General features: G+C 37.3%; 1 protein-coding gene across 1 annotated transcript in view; it reads right to left on the bottom strand.

Annotated features, from left to right (window-relative positions):
* VWA8 (von Willebrand factor A domain containing 8) overlaps nt 1-26,314 on the bottom strand; it is a 1,436,595-nt gene that overhangs the window by 104,891 nt on the left and 1,305,390 nt on the right. The gene's annotated exons all lie outside the window — the stretch shown is intronic.

Here is a 26,314-nt window from a genome sequence, read left to right on the forward strand (position 1 = left end):
CATATTATCCCATTTTATTAGCCTGTCAGAATGTGAGTGTATGAACTGGGGTCGCGCCTACTACCTACGAGCTCCTCAAACTGCAATAATTCAGTACTGGTGGGTAAAATACCACTTCTTGTAAAGTGTTTGCTTTATCCCCATATGATACATACACTCACATAGACCTCTTAGGGAATGCCGTCTGCCTATGAACAAAAAGGGTGATGATCGTAAACCACATTGCGTGACATCTCCTATAAATGCATGTTATTACAGTGACCATTATCATACAAGCTGCTTTCATTATGAACTGAAATGCCTAACTCCTATAATCTTAATTTACCACCCAAAAGACCAAGTTCTAACCTATGGATAACATACTTTGTCTGATTTACCATATCAATTAGTTATGTTTAATAGCTATACTATTATTTCTAAATCAAATGCTGAAAAATGTTTTTCATAGGTGTAATATAATAGGCTCACTCTTGTAAATTAAGATTGTATTCCCCTCTAAAAGAACCTTTCTATCTATTTAACTGAGATATCCTATTCAAATTCCTAGATTGTATAATCTGTCTACCCTCTGTGCTCTACACTGTCTCTAAGGGGATCAACTAACATGCCTACTCAATGTTAAATATAAATGAAGTGAAAGGGGGGGGGGGTTTATAGTAGGGTCATGACAGGACCATTTATTATTCAGCCCTTATGTCACTATATCTTGTTATAAGAGTCACTATATGTGCAAGTGCTGATTTAGCACTATAACTAAGATCTTCACTTTTCCCAGAAATTAATAATGTCATCTGTTATATTCATACCGGCTGGTCTCCGTGTGTTGAGTGTAAAGATCCAATATGCCTCCCTGCGGAAGAGCTCTTGAACCCTATCACCCCCTCTTGGTTTTTTCTTAATCACATCAATGATCATCCACCTAAGGGTACTGACATTGCCCTGATGTTTATATAGAAAGTGCTTAGCAACTCCTGTGGTGGTCTTCTCTTTCTCTATGTCATTTAGATGCTCCCTAATTCTTGCCCGGGCCTCTCTCGACGTGCACCCCACATACTGAAGTTTACAGTGGTTACATTGTACCATGTAAACGACAAATTCTGTTCTACAGTTTGTGCACATCTTGCAATCATAGACTTTTTGTGTAGATGTTGATTGAAATATCTTGCTAGTTAACGTATAGCTGCAAGCTGTACAACTTCTGGTACCACACTTGTAGTGACCCTTACAGGTTAACCAGCTGCTCTCTTTCTTAGGTTTCTTTAACATACTGGGAGAGATCATATTCCCAATTGTGACATTTCTTCTGGATACAAATCTACAACCTTTCTCAATGACATTTTTCAAGATATCATCTCCTCGTAGAATCTGGAGATTCTTTTTGATAATATTACAGACTTTATTATACTGACTAGTATAAGTAGTTACAAAAGTAATCTCACTTTTTCCTTCCTTTCTAGGTAATTTAGGCTGCAATAATGTTTTCTCTGGGCATACTTTGTACATCTCTCATGGCCCCTCTCAATTTCTGAATCAGTATATTACTCTCCTTTTCGTAATCAGCACTATCTGAGCAGTTACGCTTAGCTCTAATGAGCTGGCCTTTAGCCACGCCATAATGCATATGGCATGGATGGCAACTTCTGGTGTGAATCAAGGAATTCGCTGAAATGGGCTTAGTGAAGAGCACTGTCTTTACATTCCCAGCAATGGTGTCACCTATTAAGGTGACATCCAGGTAATCAACCTTCTTTGTGTCAAAACAAAACGTAAATGACAGGCCTACATCATTGCTGTTAAGGTATGTGACAAACTGTTCACTGGTTTCTCTACTCCCCGCCCAGACGAACAAGAGGTCGTCTATATAACGTTTATAACCCACTAACCATTCACCAAAGGGATTTGTATCTGCAAAGACGTGGGATAGCTCCCACCAGCCCATGAACAAATTGGCATAGGCTGGTGCGAACTTGGCTCCCATCGCCGTCCCACGCCTCTGCAGATAGAACTGATCCCCAAAGGTGAAATAGTTGTGGTTCAGCAAGAATTCAATGACACACAAGATGTAATCCTTTAACTCAGATGTGTAATCACTCAACAAATCGAGGATATATTTTACAGCATTTAGGCCCTTGTTGTGTGGGATGGCGGAATATAATCCTGCCACGTCCACTGTCAGCCAGCAATACTCTTGATGCCAATTAATTTCTCCCATACATTTTAACAAATGTTGGGTATCACGTAGGAAAGTTGGTAACTTCCAAACTAGGGGTTGTAGCAACAATTCGATCCAATTAGATAGATTTTCAAAAAGGGAGCCGATCCCAGATACGATCGGTCTCCCCTTAACGTTTTCAATGGACTTGTGCACCTTCGGTAAGTGATGAAAGATAGGTATCACAGGTTCTTTAACATATAGATACTCAAAGGTGCACAAGTCCATCAAACCTTCCTCCAATCCATCATCAAGAAGATCCCTAAGCCCTGCTTGAAATCTTATCATTGGATCGTGGGGCAAACTCAAATAAACCTCCGTATCCCCTAGTTGTCTTTTAGCCTCTTGTATATAATTTGTTTCTGACATGACAACTATGGTACCGCCCTTGTCGGCATTTTTAATGACTATGCCCTGTCTCTCTTTCAATCTCTGCAATCCTATCTGTTCTACATGTGTGAGATTATGTCTTTGCTTGCCACTTTCTGATTTTAATTTAATAAGATCCTCCTCCACCCTTTTGTGAAAGCTCTCTAATGCCTCACCTCTGAAATGGGTGGGATAGAATGTGGATCTATTTTTAAATCCTATGTGACTCCCTTTCTCAATTGTAGTATCCCTGCTTTCCTTCTCTAATTGACTTAATGTCAATAAGTCAATTGTATCTTTGTATAGGAAACAATCATTCATTATCTGTCTATCACTAGTCTTCAGGGTATTGTCACACTCTGGGCTCTCTTCAGTATAATAAAATGTCTTTATCGTTAAAGGACGAACAAACCTATTTACATCCATGAGCGTATCAAATACCCTGAAGTCGGCTGATGGAAAAAAATTGAGTCCTAGTTCTAAAACCTTTGTTTCTTCTAAGGTCAGTTCTGTGTTGGCAAGATTAATGACCCTCATATGTTGTATTTGTTTTGTTTCCCTCTCCTCAATGTGTACTGCTCGCGTCTGACTTGAGGTTCTTTGCCTCTTCCTCTTCCCCTTCCTGCTCCTGACCCTCCCCCTTGTCCCCTGTCCTATGCCTCGCAAAAAACCTGAGTCTCTGCGGGTGTTGGGGTGAGTGTGGGTTGTGAGTCTAGAGCATTAGAGTACCTATTCAATCTATTCCCTCCTCTACCTCTATTCTTGAGGATACCCACAGTCCCAGCCGGGGTAGGGTATGGGGAACTATCACTGACACTCAATGCAATGGATGGCAAATTCTCATTAAATGTACCAGAGGGGTTTTCTTCCTCAGATGAGCCCCCACTAGTTGCATAATCAACAAAGTCTCTGATTTCATTGTCTTCACTTGAGTCAGTATCCACAAATCTTAATTTAGAAGAGTGAGCCTATTATATTACACCTATGAAAAACATTTTTCAGCATTTGATTTAGAAATAATAGTATAGCTATTAAACATAACTAATTGATATGGTAAATCAGACAAAGTATGTTATCCATAGGTTAGAACTTGGTCTTTTGGGTGGTAAAGTAAGATTATAGGAGTTAGGCATTTCAGTTCATAATGAAAGCAGCTTGTATGATAATGGTCACTGTAATAACATGCATTTATAGGAGATGTCACGCAATGTGGTTTACGATCATCACCCTTTTTGTACATAGGCAGATGGCATTCCCTAAGAGGTCTATGTGAGTGTATGTATCTTATGGGGATAAAGCAAATACTTTACGAGAAGTGGTATTTTACCCACCAGTACTGAATTTTTGCCGTTTGAGGAGCTCGTAGGAAGTAGGCGCGACCCCAGTTCATACACTCACATTCTGACAGGCTAATAAAATGGGATAATATGTACCAAAACTTATGTACTTAAACAAATAAGAATTTAATCTATTTCTGCATAAATATAACTCTTGTAATTGAATTGATAGGGAGGATATGAAGAAAGTGGGAGGACAACAACCAATGACAGATGAAGAAAGTGGGAGGACAACAACCAATGACAGATGAGCTAAGGGGAGGAGGGAGTTTACACATCTATAGAGGCAACCAATGAGATTGTGAGGGGTTTTATATAGCTCCACAGGTGAATTCAGAATATTGAGTCTATGAATAAGGAAAATCAGCCGAAACGCGTCAGACTGACCTGTTTGTGACATGAACAGCTGTTTTAAGCACTTGTTACTGCATGTTTGCATCAAGTTTTAATTATATCCAATAAATATGAACGTTTTATAAATAGCAGCATTCTGCATTTTTTGTATCACTACGGCAGAGGAGAGGGCCGTTGTTTGCTGCAATTGGGCGTGCAGCCCTAATCACCCATTGGAGCTCCGGTGGTTTACACTTACTTTACTGTCAGGATCGGTGAGAAACTTTCTACAGCAGTCGGCATTTGGTCTAACAGGACTACCAAGTCTGTCCCGCAATTGGTCAAACGTGGTCACGTGTAAAGTGACGTCAGACGCCATCGGAGGAATCCCACGATCATGGATGCGTGGTGTAGCTAAGAACCGAGGCTAAGGCTTGACCGTGAGTAGACGGGTGTGACTGTGGAGCTAACTGGAGAAGGTGAGACCATTTGCTTTGCTTAAATTTATTCACCGCTAGCAGTTCGGATTGGAGAGTCGGCGGAGCACCGCTAACTTTGGTTTATTCATATTTCTCTTCGAGCTCCGTGACTTGACATCCGATATCAGGGTAACTTTATTCATTGAACTGGAAAGTTTTTGTGTATACCTATAGTTACACTACCCTCAGTAAGTGTTATTTGAGCTCAGTAATTGTGCACAGATTTAAGACACAATTATCAATAAGATATCAACGTTTATCTTCATATATCATAAAGAAGTTAATTGGATTGTCTTTTACTACATAAAATTAATATACAAAGGGTATCAGACATCTTTAAGTATGGAAGATAGTCGAGCAACATGCAGTAACTTTTACTCCCTTACAAGCTTAGAAGACATTGAAAGAAACAGACCCACACTCAAAGATACTTTTAATCCTCAAACACAGACTAAAGATATTTCAGATATTTTTCTATCAATGGAAAAGATTTTAACGAAAGAATATCAGGTTTGGTGGTATAGGAGATCTCTTGAGAAATATGTTGATATCAGGATGATACCAAGAGGTCTCAGAATTAGGAAGTATCCATCATTTCAAGTTACGGAAGAATGGTTTATCAATGAATGGAATTAAATCCTTACTGAATGTTCCATCAGACTGATGAATGTTATCATTAAGTATAAAAACTACAAATTCGAAGAAACTAGGAGTCAGATAAAGGACATACAGAGGGACTTAAATAAATTCATTGACCATGAGAAGTATGTACAACTTGATTCAATACTCAGACAGACGATAGACAATTTCAAGAAAGAGATAGACAGACAGAAATATCGTAAGTTTGTCAGAGACACAGAGGACTATACTAACAACAGGGTGTATCAATGGAATTCACAGAACCCAAGGAGGATAAGACAATTTAGGAGGCACAATAACAAGAAAGGGAACACACTTGGAGCAAAAGGACAGTTATCTGAAGTAGGCAAGAAACAAGTGACATTTGTGGATACTGACTCAAGTGAAGACAATGAAATCAGATACTTTGTTGATTATGCAACTAGTGGGGGCTCATCTGAGGAAGAAAACCCCTCTGGTACATTTAATGAGAATTTGCCATACATTGCATTGAGTGTCAGTGATAGTCCCCCATACCCTACCCCGGCTGGGACTGTGGGTATCCTCAAGAATAGAGGTAGAGGAGGGAATAGATTGAATAGGTACTCTAATGCTCTAGACTCACAACCCACACTCACCCCAACACCCGCAGAGACTCAGTTTTTTTGCGAGGCAGAGGACAGGGGACAAGGGGGAGGGTCAGGAGCAGGAAGGGGAAGAGGCAAAGAACCTCAAGTCAGACGCGAGCAGTACACATTGAGGAGAGGGAAACAAAACAAATACAACATATGAGGGTCATTAATCTTGCCAACACAGAACTGACCTTAGAAGAAACAAAGGTTTTAGAACTAGGACTCAATTTTGTTCCATCAGCCGACTTCAGGGTATTTGATACGCTCATGGATGTAAATAGGTTTGTTCGCGCTTTAACGATAAAGAAATTTTATTATACTAAAGAGAGCCCAGAGTGTGACAATACCCTGAAGACTAGTGATAGACAGATAATGAATGATTGTTTCCTATACAAAGATGCAATTGACTTATTGACATTAAGTCAATTAGAGAAGGAAAGCAGGGATACTACAATTGAGAAAGGGAGTCACATAGGATTTAAAAATAGATCCACATTCTATCCCACCCATTTCAGAGGTGAGGCATTGGAGAGCTTTCACAAAAGGGTGGAGGAGGATCTTATTAAATTAAAATCAGAAAGTGGCAAGCAAAGACATAATCTCACACATGTAGAACAGATAGGATTGCAGAGATTGAAAGAGAGACAGGGCATAGTCATTAAAAATGCTGACAAGGGTGGTACCATAGTTGTCATGTCAGAAACAAATTATATACAAGAGGCTAAAAGACAACTAGGGGATACGGAGGTTTATTTGAGTTTGCCCCACGATCCAACGATAAGATTTCAAGCAGAGCTTAGGGATCTTCTTGATGATGGATTGGAGGAAGGTTTGATGGACTTGTGCACCTTTGAGTATCTATATGTTAAAGAACCTGTGATACCTATCTTTCATCACTTACCAAAGGTGCACAAGTCCATTGAAAACGTTAAGGGGAGACCGATCGTATCTGGGATTGGCTCCCTTTTTGAAAATCTATCTAATTGGATCGAATCGTTGCTACAACCCCTAGTTTGGAAGTTACCAACTTTCCTACGTGATACCCAACATTTGTTAAAATGTATGGGAGAAATTAATTGGCATCAAGCGTATTGCTGGCTAACAGTGGACGTGGCAGGATTATTTCAGCCATTTCAGCGAACTCCTTGATTCACGCCAGAAGTTGCCATCCACGCCATATGCATTATGGCGTGGCTAAAGGCCAGCTCATTAGAGCTAAGCGTAACTGCTCAGATAGTGCTGATTACTAAAAGGAGAGTAATATACTGATTTAGAAATTGAGAGAAAGGGGCTATCCAGAGGGCCCGATTGCGAGGGCCATGAGAGATGTTCAAAGTATGCCCAGAGAAACATTATTGCAGCCTAAATTACCGAGAAAGGAAGGAAAAAGTGAGATTACTTTTGTAACTACTTATACTAGTCAGTATAATAAAGTCTGTAATATTATCAAAAAGAATCTCCAGATTCTACGAGGAGATGATATCTTGAAAAATGTCATTGAGAAATGTTGTAGATTCGTATCCAGAAGAAATGTCACAATTGGGAATATGATCTCTCCCAGTATGTTAAAGAAACCTAAGAAAGAGAGCAGCTGGTTGACCTGTAAGGGTCACTACAAGTGTGGTACCAGAAGTTGTACAGCTTGCAGCTATACGTTAACTAGCAAGATATTTCAATCAACATCTACACAAAAAGTCTATGATTGCAAGATGTGCACAAACTGTAGAACAGAATTTGTCGTTTACATGGTACAATGTAACCACTGTAAACTTCAGTATGTGGGGTGCACGTCGAAAGAGGCCCGGGCAAGAATTAGGGAGCATCAACCACAGGAGTTGCTAAGCACTTTCTATATAAACATCAGGGCAATGTCAGTACCCTTAGGTGGATGATCATTGATGTGATTAAGAAAAAACCAAGAGGGGGTGATAGGGTTCAAGAGCTCTTCCGCAGGGAGGCATATTGGATCTTTACACTCACCACACGGAGACCAGCCGGTATGAATATAACAGATGACATCATTAATTTCTGGGAAAAGTGAAGATCTTAGTTATAGTGCTAAATCAGCACTTGCACATATAGTGACTCTTATAACAAGATATAGTGACATAAGGGCTGAATAATAAATGGTCCTGTCATGACCCTACTATAAACCCCCCCCCCTTTTCCCTTCATTTATATTTAACATTGAGTAGGCATGTTAGTTGATCCCCTTAGAGACAGTGTAGTTGAGCACAGAGGGTAGACAGATTATACAATCTAGGAATTTGAATAGGATATCTCAGTTAAATAGATAGAAAGGTTCTTTTAGAGGGGAATAAAATCTTAATTTAGAAGAGTGAGCCTATTATATTACACCTATGAAAAACATTTTTCAGCATTTGATTTAGAAATAATAGTATAGCTATTAAACATAACTAATTGATATGGTAAATCAGACAAAGTATGTTATCCATAGGTTAGAACTTGGTGTTTTGGGTGGTAAAGTAAGATTATAGGAGTTAGGCATTTCAGTTCATAATGAAAGCAGCTTGTATGATAATGGTCACTGTAATAACATGCATTTATAGGAGATGTCACGCAATGTGGTTTACGATCATCACCCTTTTTGTACATAGGCAGACGGCATTCCCTAAGAGGTCTATGTGAGTGTATGTATCTTATGGGGATAAAGCAAACACTTTACGAGAAGTGGTATTTTACTCACCAGTACTGAATTTTTGCAGTTTGAGGAGCTTGTAGGTAGTAGGCGCGACCCCAGTTCATACACTCACATTCTGACAGGCTAATAAAATGGGATAATATGTACCAAAACTTATGTACTTAAACAAATAAGAATTGAATCTATTTCTGCATAAATATAACTCTTGTAATTGAATTGATAGGGAGGATATGAAGAAAGTGGGAGGACAACAACCAATGACAGATGAGCTAAGGGGAGGAGGGAGTATACACATCTATACAGGCAACCAATGAGATTGTGAGGGGGCTTATATAGCTTCACAGGTGAATTCGGAATATTGAGTCTATGAATAAGGCAAATCAGCCGAAACGCGTCAGCCTGGCCTGTTTGTGACATGAACAGCTGTTTTAAGCACTTGTTACTGCATGTTTGCATCAAGTTTTAATTATATCCAATAAATATGAACGTTAGGTGTTTAAATATATAATATAGTTATTTTAATTTGTAGTTTTATGTAATTTTAGTATAAAAGTTAGGTTCGATTAATTTTTATTTTAATATAGTTTAATGTAATTTTAGTTTAAAAGTTAGGTTAGATTAATTATTAATTTAATATAGTTTAATGTAATTTTATTATAATAGTTAGGGTAGGTTAATTATTAGTTTAATATAGTTTAATGTAATTTTATTATAATAGTTAGGGTAGTTTAATTATTAATTTAATATAGTTTAATGTAATTTTAAAGGTAAGTTTAAATTTATTATAAGATAGGGATGAGTTAATATTTAATATAAAGTTAGTGGGTTGTTAGGTTTAGGGGTTAATAGGTTAATTTAGTTTATGCTGATGTGGGGGGCTGGCGGCGGTGTCGGGTCGGCAGATTAGGGGTTAATAAGTATAATGTAGGTGGCGGCGGTGTAGGGGCAGCAGATTAGGGGTGTTTAGACTCGGGGTACATGTTAGGGTGTTAGGTGTAAACGTAACTTTTATTCTCCCATAGGAATCAATGAGATATCGGGCAGCAGCGAACATAAGCTTTCGCTGCTTTCAGACTCCCATTGATTCCTATGGCATCCGCCGCCTCCAGGGCGGCGGATTGAAAACCTGGTACGCTGGGCCGGAATAGTGGCGAGCGTACCTGCTAGTTATTTGTTAACTTGCAAAAGTAGTCAGATAGTGCCGAATTTGCATTCAGAACATCTGTAGTGATGTAAGCATCGATCTGTGTCGGACTGAGACCAGTGGATCATATGTTACGTCACAGATTTCTACTTTTGCCGGTCTGTAGGGTTTAATAAATAAGGAGAATCAAGCTCTCCACAATTACGCTGCGGAATTCCAGCATATTTGAGGTTGACGGCTTGATAAATAGGCCTCATAGCCGCAGATACAACAGAAGATACCTGCGCAGCAAAATCTGCAGGCAAAAATACGCCTACTGGAGACTGAAGGGAACCGCAGGGCAATGCATGTGATGCCATAGAGGCTTGGGACGTGATAGGAGAAAGCTGTGACATTCCCTGAACAGCATCATCCTGAGAGACATTAGGCTCAGCAAAAAGAACTTTATTTTTACATGTCAATGTCCTCTCTACACACGAGGAACAAAATTGCATAGGGGTAACAATTTGGGCCTCTAAACATAATAAACAGGTATTCATAAGAGCAGACTCCTTCTCCATGTCAGACATAGCCCCCAAAACAGATGTTAAAAATAAAAAACTGTCACTGTCACTTTAAGAAAAACTTTCCTTAAACGCACAATTGTAATTTTACCCCAAGGAGGAAAAACATATGATATTGGCACCTCTACACCTCAGATTAACTGAGGTGCTCCTACCTGACCCCTAACAAAAAAAAACACAACTTCAATCTGCAACTAAAAAGTCTCCAGCAGTCCGGATAGCTGCAGGAAGAAATGAAAGCAGCTCCGACATGAACCGCCGCTCTGATCTCAAAGACAGAGCGGAAGAGTGAGTCACATGACAAACTGAAGGGAGCATTGCCCACTAAAAAAGCAATCCCAGGATGACTATGTCACAAAAAAACGAATACTAACGCTTGCTACCTGTCAGCAATTAAAAGTGTTATAATCCGGAAGGGCTTTTTAGCACATAATGTAATGCAGGGCTAAAAACTATCCCTCTCACAAGGTGAAAAGTAAAAACCATAAACATTTACAACACATACTCCAATAAAAAAAAATACAAAAGCAGTTTAATCCTTCCTAATTAACCCCTCAGTCTCTCACTCTCAGTGCCTGCGTTCTGCCAAAATGAAATCCTTAATAAGGATAAATGTGTCCCCAGAATTTATGGCAGCCATACTATTGTTAAGTGCAAGCCTCCACCTAGAAGACAAGAATGCACTTACCTGCAATCTAGCTGTCCGGACACATACTCCTTACAGAGACCAGTGTAAAAAAGAAAGAACAGAGTAAACCTACTCTGGTTTTCTATAATATGGCAGCAAAAATGTTAGGAAAACGCAGCAAGGCCCACCTTACAAGTTCCTAACTGCTTTAAAGCAACCACTACCCTACTGAAGAGATTGTGGCGAAATAAATCCCATTTTCTTCAGACACCAAATCTTCACCTTCTCTATTGACAGAGCAAAAGAGAATGACTGGGGATTATGGGTAGGGGAGTGACATTTAACAGCTTTTACTGTGGTGCTCTTTGCCTTCTCCTGCTGGCCAGAAATTATATTCCCACTAGTAATTGATGACGTCATGGACTCTCCATATCTTAGGAAAGAAGAAAAAAAAAGCAACCGCCTGCACAAAACAATGAAAAAACACAACCACCCGCAAGAAATAAGAAAACCTAACCGCCCGCATGAAGTATAACAAAAAAACCTAACCTCCCGCAGAAAGTATTAACAAACACCGAAACCGCCAACATCACAAAATAATAAAGTAATTAACATCTAATACACAAATAATAAAGTAATTAACATCTAATCCACAAATAAAATAATTAAAATATTAACCCCTAAACTCCCACATCGCAATAAACCTAATTAACCCCTAAACCGACAAACCCCCACATCGCAATAAACCTAATTAACCTATTAACTCCTAAACCGCCAATCCCCCACAATGCAAATAACTAACTTAATTACTAAGCCCCCTAACTAAACACCCCCTAAATTAACCCCAATACTAAGTTACACTTAAATAAAACCTAACATTAAATTACAAAAAAAATTATCAAAAATAAAAAACTCTAAAATTACAGAAAAAAATAAAATAAATTATCAAAAATAAAAAAAATTAAACCTAATTGATATGAAAATAAAAAGGCCCCCCAAAATAAAAACATTCCCTAATCTAAACTACCAATAGCCCTTAAAAGGGCCTTTTGTAGGGCATTGCCCTAAGTTAAACAGCTCTTTTACTTTAAAAAAATACTAAGTCCCCCCTAACAGTAAAAAAACCCCAACCACCAAACCACCCAAAATAAAAAAAACTAACACTAAAAAAAACCTAGACTACCCATTGCCCCTAAAGTGGCATTTGTATGGGCATTGCCCTTAAAAGCTCTTTTACAGCCCATTAAATCCCTAATCTTAAAAAAAAAATAAAAAATAAAAAATCCTTAAACTAAGTCCCAAATAGGAACTCACCATTCCTGAAGTCCGGCGGAGAATGTCTTCTTTCAGGCGGCTCCATCATCTTCTATCCTTATCCAGAGCGAAGGCGGGCGGATCGGAGGTACGAAGCTGGCTTCCCAGATGCACGGATCCTCAGCGGCGGTCCTCAGTGGCGGCGGTCCACAGTGGCGTAGAGTACCGCTGAGAAGAGCTTCTCCGCTGGACTTCAGAAACGGTGAGTACCTATTTGGGGCTTAGTTTTAGGATTTTTTTATTTTTTGGGGGGGTTTATTTTTAAGATTAGGGATTTAGTGGGCTGTAAAAGAGCTGGATTGCCCTTTTAAAGGCAGTAAAAGAGCTGAATGCCCTTATAAGGGCAATGCCCATACAAATGCACCTTTAGGGGCAATGGATAGCTTAGGTTTTTTTGAGTGTTAGGTTTTTTATTTTGGGGGGTTGGTTGGGTGGGGGGTTTTACTGTTAGGGGGTAAATGTTTTTTTTTTTAAGTAAAAGAGCTGTTTAACTTAGGGCAATGCCCTACACAAAAGGCCCTTTTAAGGGCTATTGGTAGTTTAGTATTAGATTAGGGGGTGTTTTTATTTTGGGGGGATTTTTTATATTTATAGGGGTATTAGTTTAGGTTTACATTTTTTATTTTGGATAACTTTGTTTATTTTTTCCTGTAATTTTACTTTTTTATTTTTTGTAACTTTAGCTTGGAGGTTTGTATTTTTTAAACATAAACTGCCCTCTGGGCAGGCTTATCGCCTAGTCTATACTATAATTGTGTTTGTAACGCGCCCGTCACCGTTGTCAGTTGCGTGCACAGCCAAAAGAATGTAGGCTGCACGCGCAGCCAAATGAAGCATTTAACCAAAAAAAACTAACCGCCCGCAGGAAATATTAACAAAAAAACCTAACCGCCGAAAACCAAGTATTAACAAAACAAACAAAAAAAAAACGCCCGCACGAAGCATTTAACAAAAAAAAACTAACCGCCCGCACAAAGTAATAACAAAAAAAAATAACTGCCCACACAAAGTATTAACAAAAAAAACCTAACCGCCCGCACTCTGAGGAAGCGTATGTACGCATGTGCGAAACGCGTCAGATAGAAGGAACTGTACCTCTTGTCTTCTACCTGCATGAATAAACCTTGAATCGCACTGGCACTCTAGCTCCAATTTTTCCTTTCCTTTTCTAAGCCCGCACAAAGTATTAACAAAAAAACCTAACCGCCCGCACAAAGTATTAACAAAAGAAACCTAACCGCCCGCACAAAGTATTAACAAAAGAAACCTAACCGCCCGCACAAAGTATTAACAAACAAAAAAATAACCACACACACAAATTTTAATTTTAAATATACTGCCCTATGGGCAGGCTTATCGCCTAGTTACCTTCATAACCCATTTTGGGGTATTGGCCTTATTGTGAAAACAAAACTCATCTTCCCTAAACATCTTTAATGGTTTGTATTATATCATTTTCCCTTTAAGCTATACTATTAAACATATAATGTATATTTCTTACAATTCTACCATGATAGTAGCTCTAGTTTAAACAGACTTTAAGTTATCCTGATAAAAGTTATGAATTTATCAGGATACATTATTGTGTTAAATATATCCATTGATTATTAACACATTTGTTGCCAAATTGACATATCTATTGTAAAGTTGGGACATTTGAACCCAGTGTATCAACTATATACACAAATTACTTACATTATTTTTTTATTGGTTGTTCACTGATTGGTGATTGTTTGTATTAGTCATATTAGCTGCTTTACAAATAAAGAAACAAAATTAAATAACAACATGTCCAAGAAAAAAGTCCCACACTTATCTCACATTAATCGTAGTGTTATAAACGTTACCTATCAAGGCTTGAAACAAGTTTCCTAATTAGATATCAAATTAGTATGATGCCCAAGCTAACCCTAAGAGAATTTCTTATCAATTTAGCAGATTTAGAAAGTGAGAACTGACCACCTCCTGCAGCTAAACACCTGTGCTTTAAAATGCTTTTACCAACATCGCTCTAACTTGTCCTAACCTCAAAACTCAAAGGATAAAAAATGCAGCTACTTCTCATGACCTTGTTGACAAGCAGTTAAAACTAAATGCACCTGCAAAGTCTGCAATGAGACCTTGTTCAATACTGGGCAGTAGGTCCCAGACCACACTGGATGAAAGACTAATATTCTGAACTTCCTAAGGGCTTTATCCAAATTCATCTGCCCAATCATAAACAAAAAATCACAAAATAAATCTGGGAGATATATTAAAATATATGATGATGACTGTGCCAAATAAAAGCCTAATGGATAAGAAAGAACGCTTTCTCTTTGCCATACATGAATCTCTAGTAAACATATTATTTTATCTTAATCAATGTCACAAAAGGTTTTGCGACAAATATTTAATTCAGCTATCTCATTAGTTTCCAGGAATTGTGTATGGAACAGAGGCACCTACTGAAGTCAAACAAAAGTGTTGTTAATGAAAATCTCCCTTTGCTCTACTGCCAGTGTAGTATTTGGTCTAATATTACACATATTCCAGTTCTATTGTATAGATGTAATGTTAGACCAAATACAATATCATTTATCAATTTAAAGAAATGTCACCATGCTTGAAATATGTTCTGTTTTCAAAGAGCACATCAGTCAACTATAAATGTGAAATGTGCCTGTCAATATGATTTATTGAACCTTGTACTAAAACAAAAAGACAATAACCTAAGGTAAAGTTTCTAGTGCTTAGAAGACTAGTGTACAATTCACAGATCAGTTAAGCTGTCAAGGCCCTTTAAAAAATAAAGATAGCAGTGCCTTGTGTGACACAGCAAAACCTTTTTATAGGCATATATACAATAAGCTCTATTAGGTTATATTATCATAGATTCAATTAGGTAATTCAAGATTTCTCATGTCAAGGAAACGCAATGGAATCTCAATACTGTACAGATATGTAAAATGTGTAGAATCCCTTGCATTCTAGAGTTCTAACTTATATGTATATATACATACACACATATATGTGTGTGTGTGTACATATATATATATATATATATATATATATATATATATATATATATATATATATATATATATATATATATATATATATATATATATATAAAAATTGATACCTAAAAAAATGTACCCGCTCTGAAAAGGATATAAAGTGAAAAGTTATGGAACACCTGACAAACCAAGTACTTACAGGTGAACCAGTGCACGGAGCCCAGAGACTACAATATGAATTAATTAAGAAAAGTAATTAGATGGGTTAATCCAGCACAGCCTAATATAAACCACAATTAACAAAAATTATATTGTTGTGTAAAAAAATCACAGAGAGCCACCAGGTCAGATCAGAAAAAAGGAAAGTATTTATTGAGTCTAAACAGTAATAATCTGTAAACTAACATATACTTATAGGTTCAAATAACCAAAAAGAAAAATATAATAAATGTGAGCATTGTTAATTGTGGTTTATATTAGTCTGTGCTGGATTAACCCATCTAATTGCTTTTCTTAATTAATTTATATATATATATATATATATATATATATATATATATATATATATATATATATATATATATATATATATATATATATATATATACATACATACAAACACTGTACATAGCTAGTATAACCATAGCTAAGTTTACATTATGTATATATTTACACATTTTTAAGAATTATTTTTTTGGAATTAACTAATTGAATGACAGAACTGAGAGAATACTTCCAAATGACAGATGAAGGGTGAGTGCCAACTTTTGAGCTGGAAACAGAGAGGCAGAAAGTGGGGAAAAAGGACCACAAGACTTCCAAGTCACCTCTCCCCAGTTAGGAATTATTCAAAACTACTTATGATCATGAACAGACATTGGAGTCATAAATTAAGTTTATATCAGAAAGCTCTCAATATGGATGTAAGCTAACCACGACTGATGTTACTGGCAATTACTATAATACTGGTGGGATATGGCTGATCTGCTGGATGGCAATTACTGGATTGGCGTTGTGCGCTGGAAAATTATTAGAATGAAAAATAATTAATATCTAATAAAACAAAAAAAAACAAAAAGAAGATGGAGGGGAGGAAGACAAACATTGATGTAAGTCCATCTGAAAGAATTAGGAAAACTACTACAAAGAGACAGGTAAAGGGAAGAAAATAAATGAAATATGAGAAAAAAAATAATCTTTTTTTATATACTTTAATTACACTATTTCAAGCCAAGACTATATCAACCTCTGCTGGCTTTAGAATGGAAGCATCTTCCTCTGAGCAGCGCGCCAGGCGGAAGGGGTTAAAAATACAATCTAGCTACGCAAGTTGCGCAGTACTACGCAACGTGCGTAGAGAGATTGTAATTTAACTCTTCCTCAGTCGGTTTTCACAGATGTCCAGCGAGGCACTGTAGGGAGTCGCGGCGCAACAGGGGTGACACCATCAGAGGAGATTAATTCCTGCTTGATAGTGTCAAGGACCAACATCTTCTCGTAGACCACCAGTGGTCCATGGACCACTGATTGGCAACCGCTGATTTAGATGATTAAAAAAAAAAAGTTATTATATGTGCACACTTTCACAGTATGTACATATATGAGTCTGTGATTGGTTGATGACTGTCCCATGATGCAGTGGATAGGGAAATGAAAGAAAACTTTGAATTTAAATTTAATATATTTAAAGTACCAATAAATACAGTAAATTTGCATAATCAACACATGCATGATAAAAAGACGATCGAAAGTTCTACGTGCAGCAAAATAATCCAAAGGATCCGCTGCTATATCGAGCAAGCCTGTAGAAATATTCCAAGCTCCCGACATACAGGCATCGGTGAGAGGCGTTTACTATACATGCCATTGGTTGGTGATAGACAACACCCAGCATTGCCACCCATACTGGCGATGTATAATAAAGGATCCTTTGAAAGAGAACTGCTGTGCCTAACCACTAATCCTAATACCCCTAAATCGAAGTACCCCATGATTGCTAAATAACACTACACTATTAATTATCTTGCGCTGCAGAATCTGTTGGCGCTCTACAAATAACTGATATTAATAATGATAATAATTATGATCTAAACCGCCACATACCCACCGCAAGTATCTATCATATTATTTCCTAAACCACCACATTACCTCTGCAAGTACTGTTCTATTAACCCCTATACTGCCACATACCCACTGCAAGTACTATTAAATTAACCCCTATACCGCAATATACACACATCAAGTACTATTCTATTAAGACCTATACCACTACATACCCACCACAAGTACTATTTTATTAACCCCTAAACACCACAAACCCACTATTAACCCTAAATCACCAAAAAAGAAAAGAAAACTAACCTTACTCTACCTAACACCTAACCCCCCTTCTAAACTAAACCCCATAAGATACAGGAAAAAATAAATCTAAGTTACAAGAAAATAAAAAAAATATGCAGCAGCAGAGGTGGACTTTCGACAGCCTCTTCCGCCCCTTCGCAGTATCTGCTCTTTCATCTCAGGAAAATTGTAATTATGGAAAAGAAGATTAACAACAAATAAGTATCTGGGACTCCCTGCCATTATGGGAACTGAAGTTCCTTGTATAGTCATATAATCACAGTGAACCATGTATCATTGAACAGAAAGGTTAGTAAAGCGTTGAGAGGGAAATAGGTTTATTAAACCTTCTTACTGACAGTCAAGAATTGCTATTGTATTTTAATGGGGTACACAAATATTTTAAAATTAAGGGTCGGTCACTAATAGTGTGATTGACTGTGGGCCTCATTATATTATATTTACAGTTATGAGAGGAGAGGCTCTCAGCAGCTAGTACACATCTGTGCTTCGGGGAGGGAGGCATAGCAGCCACCAATTGAGCCACAGTAGAGTTGATACAATCTCTACGTTTGGGGCGACACTCAAGTCTAGATTTACATACTAAACATACAGATGGAAGGCAAACATGATCCCTAGAACTCCCCCGGAGACCTGAAATACACCACTCTGTTCCATTTATAAAAAGAATAGGGTAGTGAAAATAATTAAATAAAATAATAGGGCCAGCACTAGCATTATGCCCAAAAAAACTTAACTATAAACAGTCCCAGTATACTATAAATTGCACATCAAACGCAAAAATGAAAAACGCCTAATACTTATAATACTTCAAAGCTCTAAAACCCAGAAATATGTCTTATTACCTCCAGACAGTGCAAGGAAACAATTTGAATGGCTTCCCAGGTGTCTATTGCCCTGGGAAGAATGGATGGGAATACCCTTAATGCTCTTTTATTATCACATTTCTCTTCAACAATTAATCCCTTCATTACCCTCCAGAAAGTCCTGCAAACTGTCTATATATATATATATATATATATATATATATATATATATATATATATATATATATATATATATATATATATAATTAAGCCAAGGCAAGGTGAAATAGAGAACTGTAGTGAGTCACACTTTAGCTGCAGAGGAAGGCACAATTACCAGTTATGCTGTTTCTTAAAAAAAACAAAAAAGAAAAAGGTCCAATTATTGACAAACCTGTACCAAAAAGTCTAAAATGTGTGTATAACCTCCATGCTATATGAACATATTAGTGTATGTAACAATTCTACTTAGCTACAAAAACCTTCCTCTACCTTGCACCACATATATTGCAGACTGCATTCAGTAGAAGGACTCATCCTAGGATGTAAATGCACAATTCCAAAGAGCTGCCAAGAAGCATCACACTGTATATGAGGTGATCTGCTATAACCTAATAAAGAGATGACATGGTTTAGAGTTTGGAACCAGCTGAGCTGAGGATGGGAAGCAGGAGCCAGCCAAGGGTTAAAAATAAGAAGAGCTGCCCACAGGAGGATAAGACAAGTGCAAAGGCCAGGTTACAGTTCCAAAGTTCATAAGCCAGTAAATCAGTCCACAGATAGCATATCACAAAAGAAGGGTGAGACCGGTAGTGTAAGCCAGAAACTTTGCTAAGGTCAAGGTTAGAGTAATAGGCCTGTACAAGAATGCTTCAGTTTTCATGCAAAATAACCAAGAACTGAAAGGGAGTCAGAGACAACCTTTTAAAACTTCCCATCAGGCTTATCAGAAGGAACAAGGCCTGGGTCACTACCGATAAATATTAATATAAAGAGCGCTAAACAGCACACTGCTTCCTTAAAAGAATCCAGGCAAGGCACAAGGAAAATCTAGAGAGCTGGCTGTGCTAATCTAGCACTATGTAGTATGGCCCCTGGGTCCTGCTGCAAAAATCCTTCCTCCTTTTGCGCCTGCCAGTCCCAGTCTTCACGGCAGTGCACTTCTTAGCATGATGCGGCCCCCCACACTCTTGTGAGTACATTGCAGTTCCAGCCACACTTAAGAGCCTGAGTAAGATAAATCCGCATTTGCTCTAGGGGAACTGCAACGACTGCCACAGGGACCAAGAAACGTTAAACAGGGTACATGTCTCCGGGCAACACCTAAAATGCTGAGTTTATACTGCTTGGAAAACCACTGTTTATCAATAGATGGTAGAGTCATCCAACCTCAAATTCAATATATTTGAATTTAGACTATGCTGGTGTTGACAGACAAAAATTTGCATTGTGATTTACATCTGCTATCTGATCTGGAGTGTTGAGGCCTAAGGCATTTCTTGTGAGGAAATGTGCTCAACACCCCCCATCCAAGTAAGCAGTGCAGTGTCACTGATACTGCTATATGCTCCATTTTTTTGGTAAATAGTTCATTGAAAGTCCTCTTATGCTACTGTAGGGGAGACTTATGTTGTACTGTTGTATGTTTGATAATTAACACATAGAAGTTTATTAGAGTGTCAACTTTTTAATATAATAGGATTGTTCCCACTCTAGTTTATCTTGCAAGTATAATTTCTTTTTAGCTTATAGGACTGGCAAATTGAGATTTATTATAGTCTGTATTTACCAAATATATGCTCTAATTTTTGCTAATGAGCTTTTCTGGAGTCATTTTATGTTAATAGGTTGAAGTAATATGTTTCAGAATTAGATTGGAAAATTGAGACACCTTTTAGATTTTTTTTTTCTATACTAAGCTACTTGGTCACTTGATAGTTCTAAGACTAATAATCAATTTAAATCATCTTTAATATCTTATATACTGATAGTCATACCTGTTGCAGTTTTATAAATATGCAAAGCTATACTATATTACCCATATGATGCTAATCCCTGATGTTAATGGTAGAGTTTATACTATTTCCTGTCAAGTTAGAATTTACATATAAGTCTGTTATATAGTCTCCTTAATTTCCATCAAAATGTGACCTGATGTTGTGGATTTTTCTGTCTCAGTTACTGCCTTTGACATATTAATATTGCTTTGCTATTTGCTTGTCAAATGAACCTAGTTTCTATGCCACATATCTCTTGTAGTACAGAATCATTGTGTTTATGTTCTGCTTTATTATTTGTAATGGTTGCTTGTACAAGTGGTATAACTATGCAGATATATTTCTTTGTGACTTGTTGAACCTCAATAAAAACTATTAAAAAAAATAATTTCACTTATCTTGGTGGTTTCAGTGTGAAAAATGATCTTAAATATAATCTCAAAAACACCAAAGTCAATTTTCACATTAAATGATATGGAAAAGGTTCCATAGGATTAGACATTTTTATATTTAACAAAATCAGTGCATTATGCATCATGAGCTAACATCTTAGTAATATATAATTGTAATTTGTTTATAACATTGAGTATAATTGACACATTCACTGTAATACACTCCCTATCATCGTGTATTGTATGCCTTGAAACTTGCCTCATAAAAAAAGCAAATCAGAAGCCATGACATTTAAAGACCAGCGTACAAAAACATTTTATTTTCTATATGTCCCAAATAATCCTGTTCATCTGCTGAAGTGTATGAAATAATTTACATACGGCTAGATTACGAGTTGTGCGTTAGGGTAAAAAAGCAGCGTTAAGAGATCCTAACGCTGCTTTTTTACGCCCGCTGGTATTACGAGTCTTGAAAGTTTAGGTGTTTTCCGCACACTTCTTTGGCCTTACCGCAAAACGACTTACGTAAACTTCGTAAAGTCTTTTTTCTATGGGACTTCCATAGCGCTGATATTACGAGTCTGTCCTGGGAGGCCAAAAAGTGAGCGGTACACCCTACCCTGTCAAGAGTCCTAACACATTTAAAAGTCAGTAGTTATGAGTTTTATAGTACAACGCCGTAGCATAAAACTCATAACTAAAGTGCTAAAAAGTACACTAACACCCATAAACTACCGATTAACCCCTAAACTGAGGCCCTCCCACATTGCAAATACTAAAATAAACATTTTAACCCCTAATCTGCCGCTCCGGACACCGCCGCCACCTACATTATATGTATGAACCCCAAATCTGCTGACCCCAACATCGCTGACACCTACATTATATTTATTAACCCCTAATACGTCGCCGCCACTATAATAAACATATTAACCCCTAAACTGCCGCACTCCCGCCCCGCAAACATTAGTTAAATATTATTAACCCCTAATCTGCCGGCCCTAACATCGCCGCCACCTACCAACATTTATTAACCCCTAATCTGCCGCCCCAACGTTGCCGCCACTATATTAAAGTTATTAACCCCTAAACCTAAATCTAACCCTAAACCTAACACCCCCTAACTTAAATATAATTTAAATAAATCTAAATAAATATTTCTATCATTAACTAAATTATTCCTATTTAAAACTAAATACTTACCTGTAAAATAAACCCTAAGATAGCTACAATATAATTAATAGTTACATTGTAGCTAGCTTAGGATTTATTTTAATTTTACAGGCAAGTTTGTATTTATTTTAACTAGGTAGAATAGTTATTAAATAGTTATTAACTATTTAATAACTACCTAGTTAAAATAAAGACAAATTTACCTGTAAAATAAAACCAAACCTAAGTTACACTAACACCTAACACTACACTATAATTAAATACATTAACTAAATTAAATACAATTACCTACATTAAATTAAATTAGCTAAAGTACAAAAAACAAACAAACACTAAATTACAGAAAATAATAAACAAATTACAGAAATTTAAACTAATTACACCTAATCTAATAGCCCTATTAAAATAAAAAAGCCCCCCCCCCCCCCAAATAAAAAAAACTAGCCTAAACTAATCTACCAATAGCCCTTAAAAGGGCCTTTTGCTGGGCATTGCCCCAAAGTAATCAGCTCTTTTACCTGTAAAAAAAAAAATACAAACAACCCCCCAACAGTAAAACCCACCACCCACACAACTAACCCCCCATATAAAATACTAGCTAAAAAAAACCTAAGCTCCCCATTGCCCTGAAAAGGGCATTTGGATGGGCATTGCCCTTAAAAAGGGCAGTTAGCTCTTTTGCTGTCCAAACCCTAATCTAAAAAATAAAACCCACCCAATACACCCTTAAAAAAGAGAGAGATGGGGAGCCAAGACCCCCCAAAAAAAGTATACACTTATAGCACTCCAGAGTCCAAAATTGTGTTTCAATCACACTTAATTATGTAAAAGGACAGTATTAGATATGACAATTGGGTCAGATAGTATGGATAAGTTAAAATATAACTTTTATTAAGAGAAATTTAAAAATGACAAAAAACACAAACAACATACAAGTTAAAACTACGTTGAGGGGGCAAATCAGCGGAATAAATGGAAATAGATGCTAATAATATAGCATCTCCCAGGGCTCACTAATAGGTTAATCTGTATAATATCTATTGAGGTGGAGACTACTAGCTAAGATGGCTAGCAATCAGTACTATATACCTCCAACAATAGCAAATTATAAAATATTAGAGAATAATAGCTGTAGCTCAAAATAGTGTGTGTACCAGATAAAAAAGAATGTGAAGGTATTAGGGGTTAAACCCTGTATGTGACTAGGGTTAAACTATCACAGAATAGCATTGCTGAGTTATATACAACTAGTGAATTAGCACAAGAATATATATCTATAGGTCATTATAAGATTAAGCTTCCATGAGATAACCCTAAAGATCAAAATGTAACAATAATGAGTTAATCCTTGTGCCAGTATTGGACAATATAATGCCTGGTAGTCAAATGCACCTAGGTGCTTGGACGTGTAAGAGCAATGATTAACATTGGTGTGTATGTTATAACCGGTATAATGAATCTATAGCACACAATGAGTTAATGAAAGTTTAAATTTATACAGACTTGCAATGTGCTTATAGCACTAAAGTGTTGTTAGTTGGAGGTGAAATGAAACAAAATAACTGATTATAAATTGAATCAGTTTAATGTTAATCTCCTAGTGGTATAATTGTATAAAGTTACAACTCCCAATAAAAATAAGGCATAAAGCCAAATGATTGAATATTGTTGTATGTATCTGAGTGTGTACTTTGCACAATATAAAGAAACCGATAGCAGCTAGGGTTAAATATAAGTATCCAATGCAAGGATAACTTGCCTATCAGTCTTAAAACACATCCTTGCTAATAACGTCATAAATGTTTGTTACCTGTTGTGTTAATCTTACAACCAGGATAAATATATCACAGCACTTCATACTGTCCTTTTACATAATTAAGTGTGATTGAAACACAATTTTGGACTCTGGAGTGCTATAAGTGTATACTTTTTTGGGGGGGTCTTGGCTCCCCATATCTCTCTTTTGCAATAGTTGTTATTATACACAGCATAAACCTTGGAACTCATAGTGACATTACTGGAGTATCCTTATATTAGGCAGAAGTCCGTATATATATTTTCGTAGTGCCATTGGTAAATTCTCCCCTTTTTTACACCCTTAAAAAAACCTAACACTGACCCCCTGAAGATCGACTTACCGGGAGACATCTTCATCTAAGCCGGGCAGAAGTGGTCCTCCAGACGTGCAGAAGTCTTCATCCAGACGGCATCTTCTATCTTCATCCATCCGGCGCAGAGAGGGTCCATCTTCAAGACATCCGACGCGGAGCATCCTCTTCATCCGACGACTAAAACAGAATGAAGGTACCTTTAAGTGACGTCATCCAAGATGGCGTCCCTTAGATTCCAATTGGCTGATAGAATTCTATCAGTCAATCAGAATTAAGGTAGAAAAAATCCTATTGGCTGATGCAATCAGCCAATAGGATTGAAGTTCAATCCTATCGGCTGATTGCATCAGCCAATAAGATTTTTTCTACCTTAATTCCGATTGGCTGATAGAATTCTATCAGCCAATCGGAATTTAAGGGACGCCATCTTGGATGACGTCACTTAAAGGTACCTTCATTCTGTTTTAGTCGTCGGATGAAGAGGATGCTCCGCGTCGGATGTCTTGAAGAGGGACCCGCTCCGCGCCGGATGGATGGATGAAGATAGAAGATGCCATCTGGATGAAGACTTCTGCACATCTGGAGGACCACTTCTGCCCGGCTTGGATGAAGACGTCTCCCAGTAAGTCGATCTTCAGGGGGTTAGAGTTAGGTTTTTTTAAGGGTGTATTGGGTGGGTTTTATTTTTTAGATTAGGGTTTGGGCGGCAAAAGAGCTAACTGCCCTTTTAAGGGCAATGCCCATCCAAATGCCCTTTTCAGGGCAATGGGGAGCTTAGGTTTTTTTAGATAGTATTTTATTTGGGGGGTTGGTTGTGTGGGTGGTGGGTTTTACTGTTGGGGGGGTTGTTTGTATTTTTTTTTTACAGGTAAAAGAGCTGATTACTTTGGGGCAATGCCCCTCAAAAGGCCCTTTTAAAGGCTATTGGTAGTTTAGTTTAGGCTACGTTTTTTTAATTTTGGGGGGCTTTTTTTATTTTAATAGGGCTATTAGATTAGGTGTAATTAGTTTAAATATCTGTAATTTGTTTATTATTTTCTGTAATTTAGTGGGGTTTTTTTTGTACTTTAGCTAATTTAATTTAATGTAGGTAATTGAATTTAATTTAGTTAATTTATTTAATTATAGTGTAGTGTGAGGTGTTAGTGTAACTTAGGTTCGGTTTTATTTTACAGGTAAATTTGTCTTTATTTTAACTAGGTAGTTATTCAATAGTTAATAACTATTTAATAACTATTCTACCTAGTTCAAATAAATACAAACGTGCCTGTAAATTAAAAATAAACCCTAAGATAGCTACAATGTAACTATTAGTTATATTGTAGCTAGCTTGGGGTTTATTTTACAGGTAAGTATTTAGTTTTAACTAGGAATAATTTAGTTAATGATAGTAATATTTATTTAGATTTATTTAAATTATATTTAAGTTAGGGGGTGTTAGGTGTAGGGTTAGACTTAGGTTTAGGGTTAGGGTTAATAACTTTAATATAGTGGCGGCGACATTGGGGGTGGCAGATTAGGGGTTAATAAATTTAGGCAGGTGGTGGCGATGTTCAGGACGGCAGATTAGGGGTTAATAATATTGAACTAATGTTTGCAAGGCGGGAGTGTGGCAGTTTAGGGGTTAATATGTTTATTATAGTGGTGGCGACATTGGGGGCAGCAGATTAGGGGTTATTAAGTGTAGGTAGGTGGCGGCGACATTGGGGGCGGCAGATTAGGGGTTAATAAATATAATGTAGGTGTCGGCGATGTCGGGGGCGGCAGATTAGGGGTAATAAGTGTAAGATTAGGGGTGTTTAGACTCAGGGTTCATGTTAGGTTGTGTAGACATAACTTTTATTTTCCCATAGGAATCAATGGGGCTGCGTTAAGGAGTTTTACGCTGCTTTTTTGCAGGTGTTAGACTTTTTTCAGCCGGCTCTCACCGTTGATTCCTATGGAGAAATCGTGCACGAGCACGTTACACCAGCTCACCGCTGACTTAAGCAGCGCTGGTATTGGAGTGCAGTAATGAGCAAAATTTTGCTCAACGTTCACTTCTTGTCTTTTAACGACGGGTTTCTGAAAACTCGTAATACCAGCGCTGTAGGTAAGTGAGCGGTGAGACAAAACTGCTCGTTAGCACCACATAGCCTCTAATGCAAAACTCGTAATCTGGGCCATAGTTCTTTTACTTTTACT

This window comes from Bombina bombina, chromosome 3 (assembly GCF_027579735.1).
Source record: "Bombina bombina isolate aBomBom1 chromosome 3, aBomBom1.pri, whole genome shotgun sequence".
NCBI classification, from domain to species: domain Eukaryota; kingdom Metazoa; phylum Chordata; class Amphibia; order Anura; family Bombinatoridae; genus Bombina; species Bombina bombina.